The 7,000-nt window shown below is 39.8% G+C and overlaps 1 protein-coding gene across 3 annotated transcripts in view; it reads left to right on the forward strand.

Annotated features, from left to right (window-relative positions):
- Positions 1 to 753: 753 nt before the first annotated feature.
- Positions 754 to 7,000, forward strand: part of csrp2 (cysteine and glycine-rich protein 2) — a 21,016-nt gene continuing 14,769 nt past the window's right edge. Inside the window, exon 1 of one of the 3 annotated variants that reach the window (XM_088348714.1) lies at positions 754 to 865. The gene's annotated coding sequence lies outside the window, so the exon portion shown is untranslated. Of the gene's footprint in view, positions 938 to 1,094; positions 1,117 to 7,000 lie in introns of those variants that run through there. The other 2 variants (XM_088348717.1, XM_088348718.1) reach the window with 2 other exon arrangements.

Here is a 7,000-nt window from a genome sequence, read left to right on the forward strand (position 1 = left end):
AATGATGTAATAAGGACATTTTACTGGTAGTTTCCTTCCTTCAGTAAATTATCCGACAGACTGTGAATATAGTGCGGCTACGTTCATAGCCACTAAACACGGTCGTAAAAAAACACAGAAATGAAACACAAAATTCGACTACTAGTAAACTTATCAGGGCTACGTCCATAGTTTCTAAGCCCCGTCGTGAATCATGTTAATCTTACATCGAACACGAAGAAAAAATATCCCAAATGGAATTTTAATTATCATTGCATTATTAGTTTTAAAGTTGGTTAGCATAAACTTGACTGAAGCCGTTGATATTTATTCCTACTAATAAAAACAATCATCCATTCAAATCATACCTATTCATTTAAAACTTTCATATCTTTGTAAATGTATTATTTTCTGTTGTAAAAAATGCATTATTTCATTCCCTTTCAATACCATTCTATAACATATCCGATAGCCATAAATGTAGCGCGGCTGCTTCATAGCCCCTAAACTCTGTCGTAAATCAAACTGATTGCTCACGTTAAACACAAAAAATGGACATCCTGTGAACTTATCCTGACTTCTTTCATAAATCATAAGCTCTGTCGTGATCACAATAAACACATGAACAATCTGTAAGGCGGTGCACGCATCAGAACTACGTGCATATCTTCGAAATCGAGTTTTGTTCACACGAAAGGTAAAAAAATCCGACAGCGCATGAATGTTTGCAGCTCCTAGGCCCCACCCATCGTGTGGTCTGTAAAACGGAGCAGTGTGCTACGTCATTAGACATTACGACGTAGCGAACGACACGACGTCGTCCTTTGGATTTTTGCCATTTAACCATTTCAACATCTGGACGTGGAAAGGAAATCCACAAAGAAAGGTATTTGCCTTTTCGCTAGATTTATACTAGACACTAATTCAAAGTACATTAAACATGATTGCACGTTGACAGGTACGTGGGTCTGATTTTTGTTTTAATAATTCTAAACTCTGCTTATTTTAAAGTAGATACAATGCACTGCAGTGCATAATAAGCAACTGACCGTTTACTATGGGCTTTATCATGAGACGAAATACGCTTAAATGTGTTTTTACTATATTTTTTAAATAACTGATTTTTTTTTCAAAAAGGTATGTAACCGCGGTGTACGTGTCCCACCAAAGAATTTCAATAAAATAAAAGTTATTATTACACCCGTTACAGGTATATAACCAGGGGCAATTTTAGGTCCAGAGCTTTGTGGTCTGGCTGTTTTTTTCCCCTTTCACTTTAAGGGACAGTGTGTGATATTTACCGGGTTGGGTAGGGTTACTTTAACTTTATTACTTTCAATTACTTTTGGATTACTCCAATAGCAGATATGCTAATAAAAGACAAAAGAAACTAAATATGAATAAAATTACTAAATTTTATGCAGGCTTTGGGAGTAACGGAATACATGGAACGGCAAAAATGATGGTAGTAAGCTGTTTGGATTTATTTTCATTTTGTTTCTGTCGCATTTTATGCTAGTTTTGCCGGAGATCAAAGAGATCAAAGCCAGGAGAGAAAGCTTACCACGTGTTGTGAGTCATAATTTTATTCATATTTAGTTTATTTTGTCTTTTATTAGCATATTTGGTATTGGAGTAATCCAAAAGTAATCTAAAGTCATCTCATCTCCATCTCATCAGCCGTACCGCTTATCCTCATTAGGGTCGCGGGGGGGCTGGAGCCCATCCCAGCCATCTCCGGGCAGTGGGCAGGGGACACCCTGAACTGGTTGCCAACCAATCGCAGGGCACACAGGGACAGACAACTCATTCGCTCATTCACACCTAGGGACAATTTGGACCGGCCAATTCACCTGAAATGCATGTTTTTGGAATGTGGGAGGAAACCGGAGTGCCCGGAGGAAACCCACGCAAGCACGGGGAGAACATACAAACTCCGCACAGGAAGTCTGGAGCTGGATTTGAACCCACGCAGGAGGTAATCTAAAGTAATAAAGTTAAAGTTAACCCTACCCAACCCTGGATATTTAGTGCCTTGTAGTGGTAAAACAACTTTGATTTGAATTCTAGGAAAAAAATACTAGTCAAGTCATGTTTATTTGTATAGCCCTTAATCACAAAAAGTATCAAAGGGCTGCACAGAACTCCATCCCCTGATCTGAAACCTTTTCTGTTGTAAAAAAATAATGCGATCCTTAAAAAAAAAAAGGAAAATTATTCTATGTTGCGTTGTTCACATTTTTCTTTTGTTTTACTCTTTATAAAGAAATCATCCTGTGTTTTTCATCATATTTAAGACTATCCTGTCTTTTACAAAGGAACAGAGAATTTTTAAAATGGTATAATTTTTGGGGGTGCTTGGGTTGAATTTAGGTGTGCTTGAGCAACCCTGAAAACAGTCAGGTTACAATCATGTATAGAACAGTAACTTTTCCAAGATTTTTTTTTATAAACTACCCCAAGTTAGTTACTTTACATAAGCAACAACAACAATAATAGAAGATGATGAATATAATCAAATTAAATAAGTATGAAGCTCACGTGGATGGAAAAAAAAAATTGAATAGTTGCAATAATATAATGTCATGATTTTCCCGGTTAAGCGTCAATAATTATTGAACTAACTCGAGGGTCAGCAACCTGTGGATTGAAGTTTAGTTTAGCCTGAACATATTCTGGGGTTAGGGTTGCAGCTAGGGTTTTGGTTTAAGTTAGGGTTACGGTGCTAGTGTTTCAGCCCTAAACTAGAGATTTAAAAAGTTTTCACCTATAGCTCAACTGGTAAGGTGCTTGCCTTATACATGCAGGTTTGTGAGTTCAGTCTTTAGTCAAGCCAGTACAAGTTCTCAGTTTAATCTTAGATCTTGCATGGTAATTTTGGTTTGAGTTTGATTGAAAAGGGAGCTAGGATTAGGGTTTCCGTTGGAGCTAGAGTTATAATTAGAATTTACTTTATTGTCATTGATATCAACGTTGTGATGTTAGGAATGGAGTTAGGGTTAGGGTTTTAGTTGGACCTAGGGTTAGGGTGCTAGGGTTTACGGTCAGAGCCACTGTAGGGATTAAATTGAGTGTTTTTGTTTGAGCTATGATTAGGGTTTTATAGCCAGGGTTTAACCCTAACTACGGGTTTAGGATGTTTTCACCCGTAGATCAAGATGCTGCACGATGCTTGCATTTCAGACTCAGGGTTTGGGATTTCATCCCCAGTCTAGCCAGTTCACACTTCACGGATCCCTTAACTCCATGGGTCATCAGAGCACCAATGAAGACGCAACTTTGGACAGCGTTCTCCACTGTTAACGATCCCTGGCCTGTTCCTATGTCATGGCAAAGTTGGCACCAGTCCATTCCTTAATGTTGTCGGCAAAGTTATTTTTCGGTCTTCCTCCCCTGCTGGTGATGGCATGGTGGAGTTGCTAACCTGCCTATTCAACCAGGTGTGGGAATCGGAGCAGCTGCCCACCGACTGGACCAGAGGAGTCATCATGCCCTTCTGGAAATGCAAGGGTGACAGGCTTGTCTGTGGAAACCACAGAGGTATAACCCTACTCTCCATCCCGGGCAAGGTCTTTACCAGGATCTTGCTCAGCCGTGCCCTTCCAGCAATCAGAAGCTGCCGCCGTTCCCAGCAGGCTGGCTTTATGCCCAACCGCTCCACAACGGACCACATCTCTGCCGTCCGTTTGCTGATAGAGAAGACCCGTGAATTCCGTAAAGATCGCCATCTGTATATTGGATTCATTGATCTGAAGGCCGCCTTTGACACCGTCCGCCACTCTTCACTGGTCGGCTCAACGCACAGGGACGGGACTCCCCGACCTTCGCCGGAGCAATAATCAATCTCCCCTGCTGCCCCCTTGGACTGTGCCCTGGCGAATTATCTGCACAACTGTTCTCCTTAAGGTCCAATGTGCCTGATGCCTAGGAGTTTCCTGTAGCGTTGCATCTCTAAAGCCTGGATTTTCTTTTCCAGCTTTGTTTTCAGAGTCTATTCTATGATTTATGTTTCTGACCACCTCTTCAGATATGACAGCTCCAAGATATTTAAATTTGGTGACAAGTTCTAGGTCTCTGTGGTTGATGGTGATGTTCTTGGTGATACTTTGGGAATTCCTGGTCAATACTTTTGTTTTTTCTGCGCTGATTTCCATCCCAGCGTGGGTTGATGCTTTGTCCAGGCTTTTGCTTGGAGCTAGATTCAGGTTCTTGTTTGTCACTAAGGTTAGGGTTTGGGTTAGGGTTTTGTTTGTAGCTATGGTTTTTGTTAGTGTTTTTTAGGGTTATGGTACTAGGTTTTCAGCCCTAAACTAGGGGTTTAAAATGTTTTTACCTGCAGTTCAACTCGTAAGCTTCTTGTGTTACACAGGGTTGACAAATCAGTGTAATCATTTAGAAAAAGCTTTGTTGATATTTGTTGGAATCCATTCATTTTGAATGGCGATGCTGATTCAAGATACGACTGCCCCATTAGGAATTTAGAAAAAATCTTCACTTCACAAGGAGAACGATTGTAAACAATTGATGCGAGTCATGAATATTGTTTGGATACAGATGTGAAGAAAACAACATCTGCCCTGATAATGGCACAATCATGTCACCACCACAAATACTTCAAAGGGTCCCTAAGGGAGACTTTTGGGGTCTATAATTAGCGGCAGGATTCTGATGTCAGGTTTCTGGTGGATCTAGGGTCAAGCTGGCTGTGACATTCCTCAGCGTATTAAGTTAAATTCTGTCCCAGGTTGTGGGGACTGGGAGGTTTTCTTTCCCACGCAGAAAACTGTCTTATTTTTATGGGAATGACGTGGAAAAATAAATGAAAGATGCATTTGATTTTACCTCTAAAATACAGGGTTCAATATATTAATAGGGATGTCTGATACTACTTTGTAATTTATGCTTAACTCTTGAGGCAGTCATCAATAACAGAATCCAATGCCAATAGTATATATATAAAATTTCCTAGTCCTCCAAAAAACATAGATTGAAAGAATTACAAATACTATGTTTTTAAGACTGAAATTAATATTGACTCTTAAATCTTGAGGTATTCGTTGCTAGATACTAGAATCGGATACCTGTGTGTGATACCAGTGTTTCCAAAAAAGAAAGTTGGGATGCTACCTTTTTTTCATTTCATGTATGGTAAAATATCATTAGAAAGGGAATTAATACTGTCACAAGCCAGGAACAAAGACAGGACCCAATAGCGTTCGTTAAACTCAGTTTTATTGAACGAGAGAGCAGTGTTTGCTTCCACGATCCGATGATCGTCGGACACTGGTAGCTGATGGCAGGAACGCGGAAGTGGCACTTCCGTGTCGAGCAGGGATAGTCGTGGGTGGCAGGAAAGCTGGTCGGTAGCGAGGGCGGTAACGAGTCCAGAAAAAAGGTCGGCAACAAGTATCAGGCAGGAAACAGGGCAAAATAGGTCGATGGCCGGGACGGAAGAGCAGGGCAGAAATGGGTCCAGTAACAGGTCGGCAACGGGTAACAGGCAGGAGAAAACAGAGCAGGAGCTTGTCGGAGGGTACGGGGCTTGCCTAGCAAAAGCATAGGTACGCAGGACGGTCTGACGGGGGTTTTAAAAGAGTTAATGAGCCAATCAGCACTCAGGGCTTTTGGCGCCAACGAGGCATTCGCAGGTGCCCCGAATCAGCAATCATGACAAATACAAATACAACAAATGGGTTTTAAAAATCAAAAAACTAACATAGTTCACTCTGGAAAAAAAATAAATAAATAAAAATTTTGATTAAAACAAAAGCATAAAAAACAAGTTTGTTTTCCATGAAAACTCACACTTTTTTTATCAATCAAATGAGTAAGTGTAGTAAAGATATTGGAAAGGTTAGACATAATGACTTTTATTCAGGAAAAAAAGTGACCACAAATGCACATAAGATTTGTTTTTTTTCACGTGATGAACTCTGTGTGTGTGTGTGTGTGTATATATATATATATATATATATATATATATATATATATATATATATATATATATATATACACATATAAATATATAAAAAATTAAAAAATAATATATATATATATATATATATATATATATATATATATATATATATATATATATATATATATATATAGTGGAATCTCGGTTTTCGAACGCCTCTTAGTTCGAACAATACGGAGTCCGACCAAAAATTTCGAGGAATTCTTGCTTCGCTGTTCGGTCAAAAAAATCGAAGTTCGAACGCCGGTAATGCATGAGTGCGTATGCTAGGGTGCGATGCTGAGCGGCGTACGGGTGTAGATCGCTCTTTTCGTGACCAACTGTTATCGCGTGCGGACGTGCTTCGTTTTGCTTTCGCTTTTAATACAGGTGTACGAAGTGTTTTAGCCCCTAATTATGCCTCCGAAGAAAGTCAGTGCAAGCAGCAAAGTTACTATAGGTGAAAAAAGAAAAGTAGTGCATACAACTATACCATTTAAAAAATAAATAATAGCAAAATATGAAGGAGGTGTGCGAGTGTCTGATCTTGCCTGCGCCTTCTGCTGACCACCACAAAGCTAAGAAATCCTATTCATAATTATTTTCTTTATCCTTTTTTTTATTTTTACACGTTCATGTTAGCGTAATCTTTCGTACGGAAGATTACGATAACGCGAACGTACGATTAGCCTGGGTTAGCTTTAAGTTTACGTTAAACATTCAAGGTAAACATTCAGGGTGTTGGAACGGAGCCCAACATTGAGGGTGTTGGAACGGAGCCCCCTTTCCAATGAACCGCTCACCACTTGTTGTGGAGACCCGGGTGCTAAATGACTTGTAAACGACCTGATTTTTTCATTTTTACACATTCATGTTAGCGTAAATTTTCGTCCGGAAGATTACGCTAACGCGAACGTACGATTAGCCTGGGTTCGCTTTAAGTTTACGTTAAACATTCAAGGTAAAAATTCAGAGTGTTGGAACGGAGCCCAACATTGAGGGTGTTGGAACGGAGCCCCCTTTCCAATGAAGCGCTCACCACTTGTTGTGGAGACCCTGGTGCTA

This window comes from Urocampus carinirostris, chromosome 11 (genome assembly GCF_059441175.1).
Source record: "Urocampus carinirostris isolate Australia breed hairy pipefish chromosome 11, RoL_Ucar_1.0, whole genome shotgun sequence".
Classification (NCBI taxonomy): Eukaryota; Metazoa; Chordata; class Actinopteri; order Syngnathiformes; family Syngnathidae; genus Urocampus; species Urocampus carinirostris.